Source organism: Capsicum annuum, chromosome 4, assembly GCF_002878395.1.
Source record: "Capsicum annuum cultivar UCD-10X-F1 chromosome 4, UCD10Xv1.1, whole genome shotgun sequence".
Classification (NCBI taxonomy): Eukaryota; Viridiplantae; Streptophyta; class Magnoliopsida; order Solanales; family Solanaceae; genus Capsicum; species Capsicum annuum.
Window position 1 is genome coordinate 162,768,937 of NC_061114.1, and position 20,179 is coordinate 162,789,115.

General features: G+C 34.6%; 1 pseudogene; it reads right to left on the minus strand.

Moving 5' to 3' along the window:
- Window positions 1-1,003: 1,003 nt before the first annotated feature.
- Window positions 1,004-16,440, minus strand: LOC107852474 (annotated as a pseudogene).
- Between the last annotated feature and the right edge of the window lie 3,739 nt (window positions 16,441-20,179).

Below are 20,179 nucleotides of genomic sequence, written 5' to 3' on the forward strand. Positions count from 1 at the left end.
CCATAGATGGGTGTTGCAATAGGTCTATTGCAACGGTTTCTACAACTGTTGTCAAAACCGTTGCCATAGGTAGAGCTATGGTGACGGTTTTAGGCTACCGTCGCCATAGATAGACCTATTGCGACAGTTATTTTTGACTTATTGAGACACCTATTTTCATCTATTGCAACGGTTACAAACCGTCGCATTAGAAGCTATTGCAACAGTTACTAACTGTTGCGATAGCAGCTATTGTGACGCTTTTATTGTTCTATTGCAACGCTTTTTGACTACCTATTACAACTATTTCATTGCTTATTGGAACACTTATTTTCATCTATTGTAATAATTACGAACCATTGCAATAAATTCTATTGCAACGATTACGAACAGTTGCCATAGGATCTATTGCGACGCTTTTGTTATTCTATTGTAACGCTTTATAAATTATAACACAATATATACACATCACAAAATAAAATCATTTATTAATAATCTCATAATTCAAAATATGCAACAAGATAGTAATTTAAACCCATAAGTAAAATGTAATCAAGTTCAAGTCGCGATAAGTTTCAAAAAATTCAACACAAAACTATTGATATTAGAGCATTTATCCACAACCCAAAAATCTTCTCAATTAAGGTCAATGTCTTCATCATTTTCTTCATCTCTTTCTTCATTTTGAATACCTATATAAAAAGAGAACAAATAATATAAATTAGCACTTAAATGACAACACAAAAAGGACTATATTGATGAAAATATTGATCCGTACAGTTTTAGTCCTTCGGACATACAAGAAATCAGAGATGCTTTGAGGATAAAGCAGAACCATAGATTGAAATATATTACATTCATGTAAGAACAAACTTTCAAGTAGAGGACATTTTGAGATGAAGCAACTTGTGAAATGTTTCTCTTTTGTCCCACTAAATTCAATGGGAAGACACAATCACATTCAACTCACATAATTATTATAGGGAAGCTTTATGTTATAAACAAGAAAGCAAAAACGAACGAACTAGAAGCTAATGACAGAATCTGAAAGAAGCTGAAAGCGAAATATCTACACATATGAGCAACAGGAAGATACTCATATCAAGAAATATATCTTGGGAGTTGGTAGAATGTCTGTTCTGCATGTAAGACAACACATCAAAACTATATACTTACACTCTGCAGATTAAATTACGTTCCAAGAATCTTCTTAACGTGAGTTAAAAATAGGAACCAGTACCAAAAGAAGCGCACCTCAAATGGAAAATAAAAATCATAATCCCAAGATGTGAAGACACTGTAGTAGAAAACTGCAGCTTTTTATATAAGAATACTGCAGCTTTGTATCAATAATGATTAAAAGCAATCTAAATAGTAGGAAAAAGGATCGCAGTACTTTCATATCACACAGATATTTAAAAATGAGCACGGTTATTCAAGTGGTTCCGAAGTTAGGAATCAGTGCAGGAGAAACTATGCATAAAGTAGCGGGATTCTCCGACAAACGTACACAAGAAAATCATAACTAGCATCTTTACCACCACCCCGTCCCCCAACATTCTCTCTTATCTAATGGTCAAAAAGTGATGTTGAATGATTTCCAAATGGCATTTAACATGTCCCGTGTGTATGCACACAGTTCTCCCTGTCTGCATATTTATCAGAGCACATCAGATTTTCTTTTCTTTTCCTATTTCTGACTCTTTTTCCTTTATGATAGTTCAAAATAGTTATCAGAATCAAGAATCCATCTAAATCAAGGTAATTCAAGCATAATTGCTCATATGAGCATGTATATTTAGGTGCGGAAAATAGACCAATCCATAAGACAATATCTCACTAATATCCACAACTAAACCATTTACAAGGAACAACAAATATAGCAGCTGAATACATACCGCATAAAGGAGGAACTATTAGAAATACCAACATACGAACACTAAACAGTACCAACACAAAAATCCTAGCTGCAAACCATAAGAAAGAAACAATCTTTCTTCTAATCCACTACCCATAATCACCAAACAGAAAAATTCCACACCTTCACCATAAGAAAGAAGCAATATTTCTTCTACGCCACCATCCATATAATTCACCAGAAATAAGCGCAACCATAATTCTAAACACTCAACACCATCAAAACATAACCAGTATACTCCAAAACAACATCAAAATATACCCAGTATACTCAACAACGTCAAAACATATCCAGTATGCAAAACAATCTTGATTCTTACTACTAACAGATCAAGAAACAGAAACTGGCCTTGATTGTTACTACCAATAATGGACGATTTGTTGGTTGATTAGCAAGCGCTTCTCCTAACAAATAAAAATTGAATCCTGTACCAGCAGAGCCCTCCCACTTCCTAGAACAAGTGCAGGTAGGATCCAACAGTAGAGCACAATACGGCCTAGAAGAGAATACAATACACCTATATTATCATCAAACAAATTCAATTGCTTATAAGAATATTGAAAAACAACTTCCAAGACTAAGTATGGATCCAATCTTCATTTACAACAATAATTTAAAATCTTCTGAGAATCCAAATTTATTATCAATAGAGAAAAATTAAGAAAATCAAGAATGTTGCCTTATTTCTTATTGAACACACCGACTATCACTATCCACAATACTCTAAGAACCAAAATTAATTCGTCGGTACTTCATCTGCAAGTACTTTCATCCCGCTTGGAGCTCAGTCAAATGTATCACCTTCTTTGGACTAATTTACTTGAGTTCCTTTTCTATTTTCTGTGTCCTAACTCTATTTTTCTGCTTTTGTTCATTTCCTACAATATCTAAACTAGGTTGAATGGTCTTTAGCTTTAGGCACAATATTTTAAATTCCAAGCCAATTCAGAGGGCCCAACATTGCAATTCTAGCCCTTAACTAACTTAAACAAAATGAGGTATTAAGCTCAGCAAAAGGTAGTACAAAGTATTAGCCAAGGGTTCAAACGAACCCAATAGCTTTTGCTAGGACCACGTACTACTTGTCTCAGGAATTCATTAGATATGTTTGAATATTTAATGGTGGAATCCAGTAACTAAGACGAACTATTGGGTTAGGTGACAAATTCAAAACCTATAAACTTCAAATTTTATTGCCAGTTACTAAGACGAGCTATTGGGTTAGGTGACAAATTAAAAACCTATAAACTTCAAATCCTATTTATGTATATATATATATATATATATATATATATACATATATACATATATGCATATAATAATTAAAGTAGAATCATAAGCATGACAAAGTTGAACATATTTGCAGCAGAATTCTAGTTTTGCAGCTATACTTTGATAGTACTATAAGTCCAAAATCCATATTACTGGACCAATAGTGTTCTTTTATTACCAAAGAAATGGTATTGTCGGCTACTAATAGAAGATTACACCCAAACAGAAATTAAGTTCCATCACCAGTTAACTTGCAGTTATACAATTTGATAGTCAAGTTAAGCCTAAAATCCATATTAACAGAGTAATGGAGTCATAGCCTCCTAACAGAGCATTCCATCCAAAAAATAAAGAAATTTCATCTTAAACAACACGTAAAAAGATTCTGAGAAATCTAGCATGCTCAGTACCAACATGAATATCACGCTTTCTTTAATATACTGAATTACCAGAGAAAGTATTTTTACTTTTCAATTTCTTTCTTTCTTTTGCATTAAGTTTTCTTCCTTTTTGTTATGCATGTTTGTCCATGAGCACTTGTAAATTGGTCAAAATGCTAGCTTGTAAATTTCATCATGAAATTACACCGAAAAGTGAAAAAAAGGAAAGTTTTTAATAGCAGAACCAGAACATTCTTTCGACGGGCTCCTCCTGGACGACTGGGTTCAAGTTTTATCTGCTTTCCAGCTATGTCATTACAATTTAATGCTTTAAAAGAAGCATCAGCTGCTCTTACATCATAGAATTCGATGAACTTATGATGGAGTTTATGTGGCATTTCTCTGATCTGCATTTTACATACAATATGATTTAGTGGAGCTTAAAAGTTCTATAATTCTGGAGAGATAGAAATATAGCATTAACAGTGAACAATTAAGTAAAAGTGATACCTCCTTGACTTCCCCATATGCTCCAAAGATTTGCCAAAGATCTTCATTGGATACCGATGGATCCAAGTTGAACACAAAAAGAGTTCTTTGGTTAATATCTTTCTCTGATGGATTTTCCTGGATGCAGCAATAAAGAACATTAGTTAGAATTGTCCTTCCATGTTCACCTGTCTACATAATATGGATTCAAACCTTAGGAATAGAAAAATAAATGTCGATATTTCTTCGTCTCAAGTGCTTATTTTGTAAAGCATGCATTACAGTTCGAGTGGCTCGGATGTCATAGTAAGATATCATCACAAAGCCCCTATGCTTGCATGAAGTATATAGGGTTCTGATATCACCAAATTTCTTCAAAAAAAATATAGTAATACTAGGTTAGATGTCTCCCATCAACATCAATTCAAATCAAGGACTCCAGCAACAAAAGAAGTGAAAACCCTCTTTAAAAATTAACAGACAAACACAAAGCAGAGACACAGAAAAAGAGATAAGAAACAAGTTCAGAAAATAGAAGCATCGGTTGATATAATACATAGAGGCTAAAGTAGCAGATCACTGGTCAAATGCTTCAACTTCTTTTTGTTAGTCAAAATAACAAAAATATAAATAAATAAGCACCCAATATAACTAGAATAAGGTTCAGTCATCTATTTTTATTCTGTCTTAATTCCACTCGAGAAAAATGTATGACACCTCTAAGCCTAGTAATAAGTGATCAGAGAAGCCAGATCAGGAAGGAAGGAAGCCCGATGCACAAATCATAAACCTCAAGGGGTGTGGTGTAAACAACCTACCCTGATGCAAGCATTAGTGGATGCTTCCACTGCTCGAACCCTTGATCTATAGGTCACATAGAGATAAGTTTACTATTCAAGTATATGAAGTCATCCGATAGAATATATCCCTAGAACAAATAGAATGAACAAGCATGACTACGAAATAAAAAGCTATGAGAAACATGATTCAAAGAGGGTAAGTATCAGAACTAAAATGTTAAGTGCTATCCATTGCGATTTACCTAATAACACCAGATAGAACTCATTCAATAAGAAAATATTGCTCAATAAATATGTATTAATTTATATAGAAGAGCTACATATTAAGAAAGGTATTTTCAAGCAGTTATATGTCGTAAAAAGTCCAGCACAAAACTTCCTTAGAATCTGAAAGAATGAAAAAAGAAAATTAGTACATTCATTTTTGTAGCTGGAAATGAGTCATTCACATGGGTATTTGAGCATATATTAATTAACAATCAAAATATCTATCCTCAGATTCAACAAAAGTACAAACCAACATGAAAAATTAGTAAAATAGCATCACGAGTAACAAAAGTATAAACCGACATGTATAATTAGTATAATAGCGTTAAGAGTAAAAACAGTACAAAGTGACATGAATAGTTCATCTAATACGATTAAGTTTCAAAACTTACAGAAATTAGAGGTTCTAAAGTACTAGATTTCATCAAGAAATTTCTTCTGTTCTTTTGAAAGGAGCCAGGGTTGTAGGGTCTCTGTCTATCTGTATGTTCTTGTGTGTGTGTGTGTTTTGGGGGAAGCAATCAAACCAAACAATGTTCATCAACCTTACTTTGATGACAGTCCAAGATCATTACCACCTGACTGGAAAACTTATTTCTGAGAATCCTTGAAAACACTATGACCAAAAATTTCTATCAGAACAACTAGTCCACCAGTTTTCTCACTTGCAACTTTAATTTTAGCAAGGCCAACCTAGCATATAACAGATTCCATATAAGTAGAGAGAACCGGCCATACAAAAAATAGCAATGGGTCACAAGGTGAGAACTACCATATCTGATCATCTAAATCAAACTAAAAAATAGATGAGAAGATATAGTATATATCTATCCCAATCACCAAAAACCTGGTTGCAATATACTGGACTTGTCCATTTTTCAGCACTGAATCAGACATTTACCCTGCCAGTATTACCCAAGTTAGATTGACAATTTTGAGTATCTTATTTTGTTACCTTCCAACAGAACAAGTATATGGTAACACTCTACCCATAAAACATAAGCAAATAGGAAAAAAAATCACCCTTACTATATTGATGCCATCAGAATTTGAACCTTTCAAAACATTAGTTTCTTACGCTGTAACACAATAAAAACCAAAGCTTAATGTTTATTCTCAATAAAGATAAAACAAACTTATAACACCCCTAACATACCTAAAATGGATATCTTGAAAGAACGGCTGCTAGCTTAGAAGAAGCTCCTACTGTTGCATAGTTAATTGAATCCTGCGAAAGAAATGAAAGAGCAAATACTGAGACGTAATGTTCTCTTTATAATTAGAATTAAAGTGATTAACTTTCTAAATAAGCATGGATATAAAACTTAACTATATCTCTTATCTAGGCTGCTTAGACTCTTCAAAAATGTGAAACAACAATAACAACATCAATGAACACAAGTAGCATAACTAGAACTTTCATCATGGTAAATTCCTTCACCATTTGTTCATTCATTAATGTTAGACTCGAAATTATATTGTTTGAAGTTTACATGATGTTGTTATCATATTGAAAATGTTCGTGCTCCTAATAGACTTAGCGTAATGCATAAACAGACACTCGAACATAGGTATGCACCAATAAAACACCCTTATAGCATGGGACTTGTATGTAGAAAAAGAGAGAGAATAAGGATTCGGGGTGATTAAATACATAAACTAGAATGAATATGAAATCTGCTTCCTAAACTCAACTTTACAATACAAAAACAAACAAACAAATCAATACCAATATCCAAATTAATCAAAATCCAGCTAAATTAAACACCAAATTATCTCATCACTTTCCCCAATAAATCAACAAGAATAAAACTCACACTTTATAATCGATTAAAACTCAAACTCAAATAAGAATTCAAACCCACATTTTGTAATTGATTAAAACTCAAAATCAAAGCAAAATTCAAACTCAAATCAGAAGCTGTCATCACTTGATGATACATCTTCACTAGCATTTCAATAGCCCTACTACAAACGGAAACTAGAAAGTCCTTCACATTGGCCTGATTCTTCGGATTGGTTAACCCAGAAAAAAATCATCATATACGTTTATATGTATTGTTTTGTTGAGGTAAACTGCAACAACAGTGCTTACAAATGTCTGGATACAATCAGCAATCATTAATTTACATCTATCAGTACAAACCACATCAATCCATCTTGGCACTTATGATGAATTCTCCTTCATATAAGGGACCACAAACTGACAATTCCCATTCAACCCCTCATCCAACCCACTATTCGAATAAAAACCCATAATCAAGTTCCTTGCAAAGCTACCAACAACAATAGAAACAAATCTAGTCCCAACAGTACTTATCATTCTATCCATTTCAACAAAACTTGAACCACGTACCTCCTCAATCTCACTCTTATTTTTACTCCCATACCCCCTTAATATCCCAACTATTAGAGCCAGCGAAACTTTAACCATAGAATTGGTAAATTTCTCAGATCTTGCAATTTTAGGTTACTGTTTCAAACTCCTAGGAAGTTCATCAGAATTAGACTGCAAAAACTCCTATAAATCGTTAGATACAACACTAACAGCTTTACAAGAATCAGAAACCATTTAAGACATTATGATAAAAGCTCCCAATAGCCTCATGACCCTCTTTAAAGAAAACTCCTTAGAGCTCAAATTAAGCAAAAAATGAATCTTTAAAGATACCCACAGTTTAGAAACTCAAAAAGCACACCAAATTCAAGGAAATACAGAATACTCACAATCAAAATTAGAGAAATTAATAGCAAATATAGCTGAAATACTGAACACCCACTAGTAAGTAATCTCACAAGATCTATACACAATTAGTGAAAACCCCACAAACAAAGTAGGAAAAAAGAAGGTCCAAAAAATGTAAATTTTCACTAATTGCAAAAATCAACCGAACAAACTTACTTGAAACCAAGTTATCCCTAATCACAAATTGCCTCAGAACTATGTTGTTTCCCCTTTTTTTTTTTCCCTAATCGTAATTGCAACTCACTACCGACACCGGCACCTCATGAAATATTAAAATCACACTTTTACAGTCGTTGTTTATGTTAAAATATTTAAGCAATGACTAGTACTGGATTAGAGTAGAAGTAGCGTTGAGATATTTTATTAATAAACTATTTTATTTTTGTTGGACTGAATAAAATTAGCAGTGAAAATGGAGGCAATAAAATTATAACCATTGCAATAGCTTATTTCATTTACCTATTGCAACGCTTAGTGTCAAAAGCGATGGTTATAGGGTTAAATTATAGCTAATAGAACAATTATTTTTGGCATCGCTTAAAAGCATTGCAATAGACCGCGTATTGCAATACTTTGTTAACCATCTCCAATAAGTTTATTTCCATAGGGGTAATTTCTATTAGTATGCCGACTCAGTTGGTATTCTGGTTTTAGAGGCTTTTTTGAAAAAATGTGGGTTGGATTATTGGTTTGGACTCTTAGAAATTTCATTTGACTTATTTATCTTTTATTACTATACTGATTGAATTTAGATTTATTGTTATTATTGTTCTCTTGAGGTTAGGCTAAGGGGGTGGCCGTCAGTCCATGGTGGGATTGAGATACCTATCATAGCCATGCCCTGGTACAGGTCATAGCATCGATGAGAAAATTGGAATGTTCTTTCCCTTTCACAGCCTTTTAAGGTATGTAATGATCCCATATTGGTTAAATAATATACAATATCTTGCTAGATATCTGTAATACCTCATGATTTTTCCTAGCATAAATTCATCCTTTAAGTGTTAAGGGATAGCTTCCAAAACAAATACTATTTATTTGGTATGAAATTCCTTAGATTTGGACTTTCCATTACGTAGGAAATTAAATTAGCTTTCCTACGATATTAGATTTTCCTGAATCTGATAACTGAGTAAGAAGTTGTGGCTATTTTATGTTTGTTATAAAACACCATCGTTTAGACCCTTAGCGCGTTGCGGATAAGTGTAAATTTACAATTGTCCAATTCCAGTGGTGCATCACGTCATGTGCCAAAATGGAATTCCAAAGGGGCACCGCGATGTCTCCGCATCATGAAGTCTACCCAGTTTCCATTCATCAATTTTAGTAAGCCACCACGATAGTGGCGTGTCGTGGTGGCCACCAAGATTAGGAAAATGTACGTTTTCCAGTTTTGTATAAAAGTTTAAAGGGGGTATTTAGGTAATTCTCCAACCCTTAATCCATCCAAAAACAACAGATTAATCTTATTTGAGAGCACTTTATGCTTTATTCACCATTCTCTATTAATAAAAACCCCAAGGCTCATGCTTCCTTCCCAAGAAATCCAAAATTTCTCCATTAATTCTCCAAGACTCTTCAAGATTGAGAATTTCCAATTCGTGAAATCTAAAATTCATCTCCAAAACATCAATTGAGATCTAAGATTCAAGTTCTAGCATCTAGATCATCAAACTAAGGTATGTGGAGTTTTGAACAAGGATAATTCTTTCATCCTTGTGCCCAAAACTTTATTTTAATTACAAATTTACTGTAATTTACGAGATTTCCCATAAAATTAAAGTTAGGGTTTATATCTATTATTATTATTTGCAAGATTATGAGATTTTCCATGATTTCGAAGTTGAATTACATGACTTTATTTATATTTCTATGCATTGTGCAGTAATTTCCAGATTTTATGATGAATTATAAGTGTTTACATTATCAAGAATGAATTTTTAGATGTTTTAACATGAGATTGATACATGGGTCGTTAGGCCCCAATTTAAGTTTGCTATTTCAAGATTATTTGTGCTATGAGCACCCTCAGATAAGATTACTCATAGATTTTGACAAAAATTTGACCTTTTGATCTTAAGCTAAGATAAAGAATCCACTTGTTCAGATAACTTAAGATTTAAAGAAAGAAAATCATAATTGGTTTTCTTGTAAAACCATGTGCTATTTTTGAAGTAGATTAAGATTTTGAGCATAAGAATGAGAGTAGTATTTATCACCAAGATGGGTAGGTTACTACTATTTCAGACCCCAAAACTACATGCCAACGTAGGACTTAGATTTATTTCCACTTTTATGTGAATGACTCAGAATGTGATCACTAAGATAGAAGTTCTATTCTGATGGCAAGGGTAGAACAACCCTACCTAACGGGGGCCAGACGTGAGATTCTCTGGATGCTCACATGGTGTATGTCGGTCAGAAGAACCTCCCAAAATATGTTCCCTACTCTTCAATAGTCTAGTGATTTAAAGCTTTAAGATATGAGTATATGTTTTAGAAGTTATGGTTTTAGAATTCTTAAGCTTTAAGATAAAGTATATGATAGATTTCAAAACTAAGTGTAATGGCTCACTAGATTTACGTTATATATTTTATAATTTAAGATTTATGATCTTCAGATTTCAGATTACTCAATCCTGTGTGAGTCATTTACATTTAGCATACATAATTTTATAAACTATGATGATATTGTTTACTTATTGCATGCACCCGCATTTACTCAGTACATCCTCAAAGTACTGATCTGCATATATGTCTATGTGCTACTTTATCTCATAATGTAGGTTTAGGTGCTCAGTCTCAGTAGCATGAGTGATTCCCGAGCATCTCATCTACATCCCTGCTGTTGGTAAGTCCTCTTAGTTCGGGGACTTAGTTATTCATACTTTCATTTTATTAGTAGATATTCCTTTATTTATTTTAGACAGTTTGAGTCAGCTAGGGGCTTGTCCCAGTGACTATCTAGATTCAGATAGTAGAGGCTTGTTGGACTACTAGATTCAGTTTTAGACATTTGATTCAGAATTTAGATTTTTTTATATTGTTTTACCCAAACCTCTAGCATATTTTAGATATGATTTTCCGCATTATTATGATTTCATATTATTATTTACCCTATGTTGAGATCTAGAATTAGTAGAAAGTAGCCAGGGTTAACTCAGGACTACTTATAGTTTGGAGCACCGTGTGACATCCCGAGAACTAAATTTTAGGGCATTACAAACTTGGTATTAGAGCCTAAGGTTTAGAGAGTCCTAGGTAGTCAGACAAGCTGTGTTACATAGACTCTTAATCATCGGTGTGAAGTACGCCACTTCTATGAGCAAGAGGCTGTGGAGTGTTTTAGGAAATCATCTCTTCTTCATGATCTATCGTGTATTCATTGTCTCTATCTACTTCTAAATCATGCTTTCACATGATAGAAAATGCCTCCTCATCGAGCTAACTCCCGCAGAAAGGATAACCAGCCACCTCATCCTACAAATTCTTTGAACGAATAAGTCACATACAGAGTTTTAGGCTGCCTTTCAGGTGCTAGTCCAAGCTGTGATAGTTAATGTTCAAGGCAACCATTAGGCTACAGTCCCATCTTAGCAGGATAGGGACTTAGCCACTGCCAAAATCTAAGATTTTATGAGGATGAAATCGCTAGAATTCTTTGGGTTAAAAGCAGATGAGGACCCACAACTTTATCTAGATGAGGTAAAGAAGATCACCTGAATTATGCATATTTCTAAAGATAAGAGTATAGAATTGGTATCCTCTGGGATGAAGGATGTTGCTTATGATTGGATGGTGATGTGGAAGAAAAGTAGATAAGAAAATGTAGCTCCCATGACTTGGTAGATATTTCAGGATGCATTATTAGATAAGTTTTTGCCACGTGAGATGAGGAAAGCTAAGATATAAGATTTCATGAACCTAAGGCAGGGCTCAATGACAGTGAAGGAGAATTGCCTCAAGTTTAACTAGTTGTCTAAGTATGCCCTTGAAAAGATGGCTGACCCTAGGTCAAGCATGAGTAAGTTTGTGATCGGTGTGTTTGAGTTAGAGGTTAAGGAGTGTAGGACTGCTATGCTCATTAGAGACATGGATCTTCCTATATTGATGATGCGCACTCAGTAGATTGAGGAAGAAAAAAGGAAGAAAAGAGAGAGAGAAAATAAGAAGGCTAGAACAAAGCAGTTTAATCATGGTTAGAATAGGTATGGAGGAGGAAATCATTTGCAATTTTAGAATCGTTCATCTATGCCTGCACCTTCCTTAACCAGTGATCCTGCACCCAAAAATAGGCAAGAATAGTGGGGTAAGTCTTCTATGTCCAAATCTCAAAATAGTATGAGTGGGAAGCCTAATCATCCCCTATGTGCTAAGTATGGTAAGAATCATGGAGGTGAATATTTGTGGTGCCAGAAGGGTTGTTATGGTTGTGGCCAGCAGGTTCACGGAATCAAAAAGTGCCCATATACTAGACGGGGTAATAGAGATGTTTGTCCTTAGACTCAGGCTAATAGTGCACTAGCTCCTCTAGGTTTTATGCCTTACGTCCCATCAGGAGCAGAAGGATTCACCCAATGTTGTGACTGGTATGCTTGTGTCTTTTATTTTGATGTTATGTGTTGTTAGACCCTGGGTAGATTTTCTCTTATATGACCCCACTAGTTGCTGTGAATTTTAAGATAAATTCTAAAAAGATCCCCGAGCATCTCTTGGTTTCTATGCCAGTAGGAGAGTCAGTTGTTTCTAAGAAAATATATAAGAAGTGTCCTATCACTATCCTTCATAAAGTCATATTAGCAAACTTGATAGATTTAGATATGGTTTATTTTTATCTTATTCTTGGTATGAATTAGCTCTATTCCTATTATGCTTCTATAGTTTGTTGCACCCGTGTGGTAAAATTTTAGTTCCTAGATAAGCCAATCTTTGAGTCATCGGGTAATTCAATGTCTCCCAAGAGTCATTTCATATCTTATCTTAAGGTAAGAAAGTTGATATCCAAAGGTTGCATTTACCACCTAGTTCAAGTTAAGGACACTAAGTCTGAGATTCCAACAATACAGTCCGTCGGAGTGGTCAATGAGTTTCTTGATGTTTTTCTAGAATATCTCCCAGGGGTACCTCCCGATAGAGATATAGAATTTGGTATTGACCTTCTCCCAGATACTCAGCCTATTTCTATACCTCCTTATCATATGGCTCCTGTAGAGCTTAAGGAGTAGAAGGAGAAACTCAAAGATCTTCTAGATAAAGGCTTCATAAGGCCTAGTGTTTCTCCATGGGGTGCTCTCATCCTATTCATGTAAAAGAAAGATGGTTCTTTGCATATGTGCATCTACTATCATCAGCTAAATAAAGTTATAATCAAGAACAAGTATCCTCTTCCTAAAATTGATAACTTATTTGATCAGCTCCAAGGTGCAAGTTATTTCTCAAAGATAGACCTTAGATTCGACTATCATCAGCTTAAAATAAGGGAATGTGATATTACAAAGAAAATTTTTAAAACCCATTATGGTTATTTTGAGTTTCTAGTCATGTCTTTCAGGATAACCAATACCCCAGCAGCTTTCATGGACCTCATGAATCGAGTGTTCAAGCAATATCTATACAGGTTTGTCATAGTATTCATAGATAATATCCTTGTGTACTCCCGTAGTGAGGATGACCATGTAGATCATCTTAAAGTTATCTTGCAAACTCTTTTAGACTATCAAGTATTCACTAAATTCAGCAAGTTTGAATTTTGGCTAAGATCAATAGCCTTTCTCGGTCATATTGTCTCCACCGATCACATTAGAGTTGATCCCTAAAAGACAGAAGCCATAAGGAATTGGCCTAGACCTATCTCTCCATTAGAAATTAGGAGTTTCTTAGATCTAGCTGGTTATTACCACCGTTTTGTTGAAGGTTTCTCTTCTATCACATCTTTTATGTCTAGATTGACCCAAAAGAAAGTTAAGTTTTTATGGTTAGATTCCCGCGAGAAGAGTTTTCAGGAGTTGAAGACTCTAGTTACTTCAGCCCCAATTCTAGCATTACCTGATAGTACAAATGGCTTTGTTGTTTATTGTGATGCCTCTAGAGTTTGTTTGAGTTGTGTGTTGATATAGAGGTAAGATCATAGCCTATGCCTCTAGACAGTTGAAGCTTCATAAAAAGAATTACCTGACCCATGATCTTGAATTAGTTGCTGTGGTGTTTGTTTTGAAAATCTAGAGATATTATCTGTATGGTGTGCATGTTGATTGTTCATAGACCATAAAATTTTGTAGTATGTGTTTGCTTAGAGGGAGTTGAATCTCCATCAGAGAAGGTGGTTAGATTTATTGAAGGATTATGACATGAGTGTGTTGTATCATCCGAGAAAGGTCCACGTAGTGGCAGACGCTCTTAGTAGGTTGTCTATGGGTAGTGTTGCTCATGTGGGGAATGATAAGAAAGAGTTAGCTCAAGAAGTTCATCATTTGGATAGATTAGGTGTTAGGTTGGTTGATTCAACTGAAAGAAATGTTTGGGCTCAGAATAGTTCCAAATTTTCTCTAGTTTCAGAAGCGAAGGAGAAGCAGGATAAGGATTCTAGTTTGGTCAAACTGAAGGATTTGGTTAAAGACCAAAAAGTAGAGGTTTTCTCCCAAGGGGGAGATAGCGTGTTAAGATACCAGAATAGATTGTGTGTGCCTTGTGTTGATGAGTTAAGACAGAGAATTATGGTTGAGGCGCATGGTACGCATTATTCTATCCATCCGGGAGCTACCAAGATGTATCGTGACTTGTGGGAAATCTATTGGTGGAGTGGAATGAAGAGTGATATAGCAAAGTTTGTAGCAAAGTGTGCAACTTGTCAACAGGTTAAGGGGGAACACCAAAGACCTTTGGTACATTGCAAGAGTTTGGTATCCCCATTTTGACTTGGGTTATTGTAGACAGATTGACTAAGTAAGCTCATTTCTTGCCAATTCATATGTCCTATATAGTTGAGGATTATGCTAATTTGTATACTCAAGAGTTAGTTAGATTACATGGGGTTCCCTTGTCTATCATATCAGATAGGGGTACTCAGTTTACTTTCCAGTTTTGGAGAGCTTTTTAGAAGGGTCTTGGTACCCAAGTCCATCTTAGCTTAGCTTTCCACCCTCAGATAGATGGTCAAGCAGCGAGGACCATCCAAACTCTAGAAGTTATGTTGAGGGCATGCGCTCTTGATTTCAAGGGTAGTTGGGATGAGCATTTTCCATTGATTGAGTTTGCTTATAATAATAGTTATCATTCTAGAATTCAGATGGCTTTATTTAAGGTTCTTTATGAGAGAAGATGTAGATCGTCCATAGGTTGGTTCAAGGTGGGTGAGGCCGCTTTTCTTGGGCCTGATGTAGTGTTTGAAGCTATGGAAAAATTTAAGTTGATTAGAGAAAGATTGAAAATAACCTAGAGTCATCAAAAATCCTACATGTATGTGAGAAAAAGGGACCTCGAGTTTGAGGTTGGTGATCTAGTGTATCTAAAGATTTCACCCATGAAAGGGGTGAAGAGATTTGGAAAGAAGGGATAGCTTAGTCCCTGATATGTTGGTCCTTTCATAATTATAAATCGTGTTGGGAAAGTAGCTTATGAGCTTGATTTGCGCACAGACTTGTTAGCCGTTCATTCTATGTTTCACGTCTCTATGCTTAAGAAGAGTATCAGGGACCCCACTATTGTAGTTCCTTTAGAAAGCTAACATATTTAGAATAGTCTTTCTTACGAAGAGATTCCAGTTGACATTTTAGATCATTAGATCCATAGACTAACGAGTAAAGAAGTTCTCTTGGTTAAAGTTCTTTGGTAGAAATAGTCTGTTGAGGGCACCACTTGGGAAACAAAAGAAGATATGTCAGCCAAGTGCCCTCATCTTTTCTCCACAAACTCAGATGTAGCCGAAGGTAACACTCTTCCTTGATTCAATTCTTTTCTAATAATACGTTACATTCAGCAATATAGTTGTCCTCATGTAAGTTCATGCACTCCTAGATTACTCAGAAGCTCAGAATTATTTAGATTTAGACTTGTAGTTTATTTCAGTTGTGCATGCTATCTTATATTCTTAGATTCCTAAACAATTTTATCTTAACTAGCCACATTCAAGGATGAATGTTTCCAAGGGGGAGCTATTGTAATACCCCACGATTTTTCCTAGCTTAAATTCATCCCTAAAGTGTTAAGGGATAGCTTCCAAAACAAATACTATTTATTTGGTATGGAATTACTTAGATTTGGACTTTCCATTCCTTAGAAAATTGAATTAGCTTTCCATAGATATAAGATTTTCCTAATTCTTATAATAGAGTAAGAAGTTATGGCTATTTTAAGTTCCTATTGTAAAACACCATTATTTGGACCCTTAGCGCGTCCTGGATCAGTGTAAATTTCCAATTGCCCTATTCCAGTGGAACTCCATGATATTGGCGCATCACAGAGAGGGTCAATTTCTCCTTTGTCAATTTCTGGAGATCCAACGCAATAATGGCGTGTCGTTTCATGTGCCAAAATGGCATTCCAAAGGGACACCGCGATGTCTCCATGTCGTGAAGTCTTCCCAGTTTCCATTCGTCGATTTTTAGTAAGCAATCGGATAGTGGCGCATCGTGGCAGCCACCCAGATCAGGAAAATGTACACCTTCCAATTTCGTATAAAAGTTTTAAAGAGGTATTTTGGTAGTTCTCCAATCCCTAATCCATCCAAAAATAAAAGATTAATCATATTTGACAGCACTTTATGCTTATTCATCAATCTCTCTTAAACAAAACCCTAAGTCTCATACTTCCTCCCCAAGAAATCCAAAATGTCTCCATTAATTCTCCAAGACTCTTCAAGATTGAGAATTTTCAATTCAAGAACGCTAATAAGTCATCTCCAAAATATCAATTGAGATCCAAGATTCAAGTTCTAGCATATAAATCATCAAATTAAGGTATGTGGGGGTTTTGAACAAGGATAATTCTTTCATCCTTGTGCCCAAAACTTTATTTTAATTACAAATTTACTGTAATTTATGAGATTTCCCATAAAATTAAAGTTAGGATTTATATCTATTATTATTATTTGCAAGATTATGAGATTTCCCATGATTTAGAAGTTGAATTACATGACTTTATTCATATTTCTATGCATTGTGCAGTAATTTCCAGATTTTATGACGAATTATAAGTGTTTACATTATCAAGTATGAATTGTTAGATCTTTTAACATGAGATTAATGCATGGGTCGTTAGGCCCTAATTTAAGATTGTTATTTCAAGATTATTTGTGCTATGAGCACCCTCAGATAAGATTACTTGCAGATTTTGACAAAGATTTGACCTTTTGGTCTTAAGCTAAGATAAAGAATCCACTTGTTCAGATAACTTGAGATTTAAAGAAAGAAAAGCATAATTGGTTTTCTTATAATACCTTGTGCTATTTTTGAAGTAGATTAAGATTTTGAACATAAGAATGAGAGTAGTATTTAGCACTAAGATGGATAGGTTACTACAGTTTCAGACCCCAGAACTACGTGCAAACGTAGGATTCAGATTTATTCCCACTTCTACATGAATAACTCAGATTGTGATCACTAATATAGAAGTTCTATTCTGATGGAAAGGGTAGAACAACCCTACCTAATGGGGGCCAGGCATGGGACTCTATGGATACTCACATGGTGTTTGTCGGTTAGAAGAACCTCCCAAAATATGTCCCCTACTCTTTAACAGTCTATTGATTTAAAGCATTAAGATAAGAGCATATGATTTAGAAGTTATAGTTTTAAGATTCTTAAGCTTTAAGATAAAGTATGTTACAGATTTTAGGACTAAGTGTAATGGCTCACCAGACTTACGTTATATGTTTTATCATTTATGATTTATGATCTTAAGATTTCAAATTACTCAAGCCTGGTGTGAGTCATTTACATTTAATATGCATAATTTTATAAACTGTGGTGATATTATTTACTTATTGCATGCACCCCCATATACTCAGTACATTCGCAAAGTACTGATCTACATATATGTCTATGTGCTACATTATCTCATTATGTAGGTTCAGGTGCTCAGTCTCAGCAGCATGAGTGATTCCCGAGCATCTCATCAATATCCCTGTAGTTGGTGAGTCTTCTTAGTTTGGGAACTTAGTTATTCATACTTTTATTTTATTAGTAGATGTTCCTTTATTCATTTCAGACAGTTTGAGTCAGCTGGGGGCCTTTCCTAGTGACTATCTAGATTCAGATAGTAGAGACTTGTCGGACTACTAGATCTAGTTTTAAACATTTGATTCAGAATTCAGATTTTTCTATATTGTTTTACCAAGACTTCTGGCATATTTCAGATAAGATTTTCTGCATTATTATGATTTCATATTCATATTTCCCCTATATTGAGATCTAGACTTAGTAGAAAGCAGCCAGGGTTACCTTAGGACTACTTGTAGTTTGGAGCACCGTGATGCGTCTCGAGAACTAGATTTTGGGGCGTTACAACATCTTGAGAGAATTGGATGAGTTATTACAAACTTCATGAGATCAGCTTGGGAAATTACGTGGATGATGTATGCTTCAAAATAATGCCTTAATTTCTTTATGGCATAAAGAAAAGCTAATCTCATCTTCTTAATAGGCATATAATTCAAATTAGCTCCTATCAAGGTTTCACTTATATAATACAGTGCTTGTTCCTTCTTAGCTTCATTCTATTAAGCAAGAAGTGCTCCAAGTGAGCATTCTTATGGTGCAATGTAGAGTATTAATGGCCTCCTAGGAGTTGGTTCCCCTAATATAGGTGGATTCAATAACTATTTATTTATGCTTTTAACATATTTAGACTTGATTGGCCCCAATGGAAAGGGGCATCTTTCATTATTAAATAAATGAAGTGTTGACATTGTCTAGTCAAGTTAGACATGAACCTCTGAATGAATGGCAAATTTCCTTGTAAACTATGAAGTCTCTCAATTTCTTTGGTTCAAGCATTTTTTTGAATTGCATCAATCGTTGTAGGATCAACTATAATTCCATGGTTACACATAATAAAGAAAAGAAACTTTCCTGAAGTAACTCTATATGCGCATTTGATTGGGTTCATTTTTAAGTTAAATTTTCTTAACCTCTCAAAAACAATCAGAAGGTCTTTCAGATGGTTATCCTAAGACTTTGTCTTTACCACCAATTCATCGACTTAACATTCCACCCTCTTATGTGATATGCCATCAAAATGTTTTGCATTGTAAGTTGGGGAACCCATATTCTTTAGACCATAAGGCATCACTTATGTCAATATATCCTTTTTGGAGTTCAAAAGGCAATGCATTTTTCATCTTTTGGAGACATTATAATTTGATTATATCTGAAATATGAATCCATAAATTTCATAGCTTTATATCCAGTTGTCGCATCAACTATGATCTCTATGATTGTTTCGGGAAATCATCTTTCGGGCATGCCTTGTTCAAGTCTCAAAAAAATAATGCAGGCACGTATTTGATTATTCTTCTTTTTGAAAGGTATAATATTTGAGATCTATGATGGGTATTTCACTTCTCAGATTAATCTAGATTCGATGATCTTATTAATCTCTACATAATTCAATTTGTGTAACTAATTCAGGGTAAAACACTCATTATGACTGCTTTATAGAGAGTGCCTCCTTTTTGGTCCCCAAATAATGTAAAGCTACCCTAGGAGTAAGGCTTGGTATTTCTTTGTACGACCAAGAAAAGTTATCTTTATACTCTAATAATAGCTTTAAGTAATCCATCTCTTCTTGCGATGTAAGAAGTTCGGTAATGAAGGTTGGACATGGATCTTCACGAGTATCCAAATTAAGTTCCATGAGTTCATATATGGTTGATTATATGTCATCCTCTAGTTGGGGTAGAGCATCTTGAACATCATCAAGGTGTTGACTTTCTTTTACTGTTATGTGATAAAATGATTGTACAAAGTTTGAATCTTTCCTTTGACTTCCTTCGGAGGTTGTGATGGCTTTTTCTTTCTTTTTTTCCTTCACAAAACTGATTAGTGAAAACAATGGTACTTTTTTTTCACTTTTAATGAACCATTTTTGGTGATTGACAATGCAACTTTTCTCTTCATACATGATGGGAAAATACTATGAATGTCTATGTCATCAATTCCTTCAGAAAAACCTTATTTTTCCTTCTCTAGCAACCTCTTTTTTGATAATGACTTTCATACGGTTCCCAAGAGATAAAAGGCAGAAGCTTTTGAGTTATTGACCTGTCCTTCATTTTTTTAGAGGCTCTACTTTTGTCCTAGCATTTCAATCATTCAAATACAGAGATATGAAG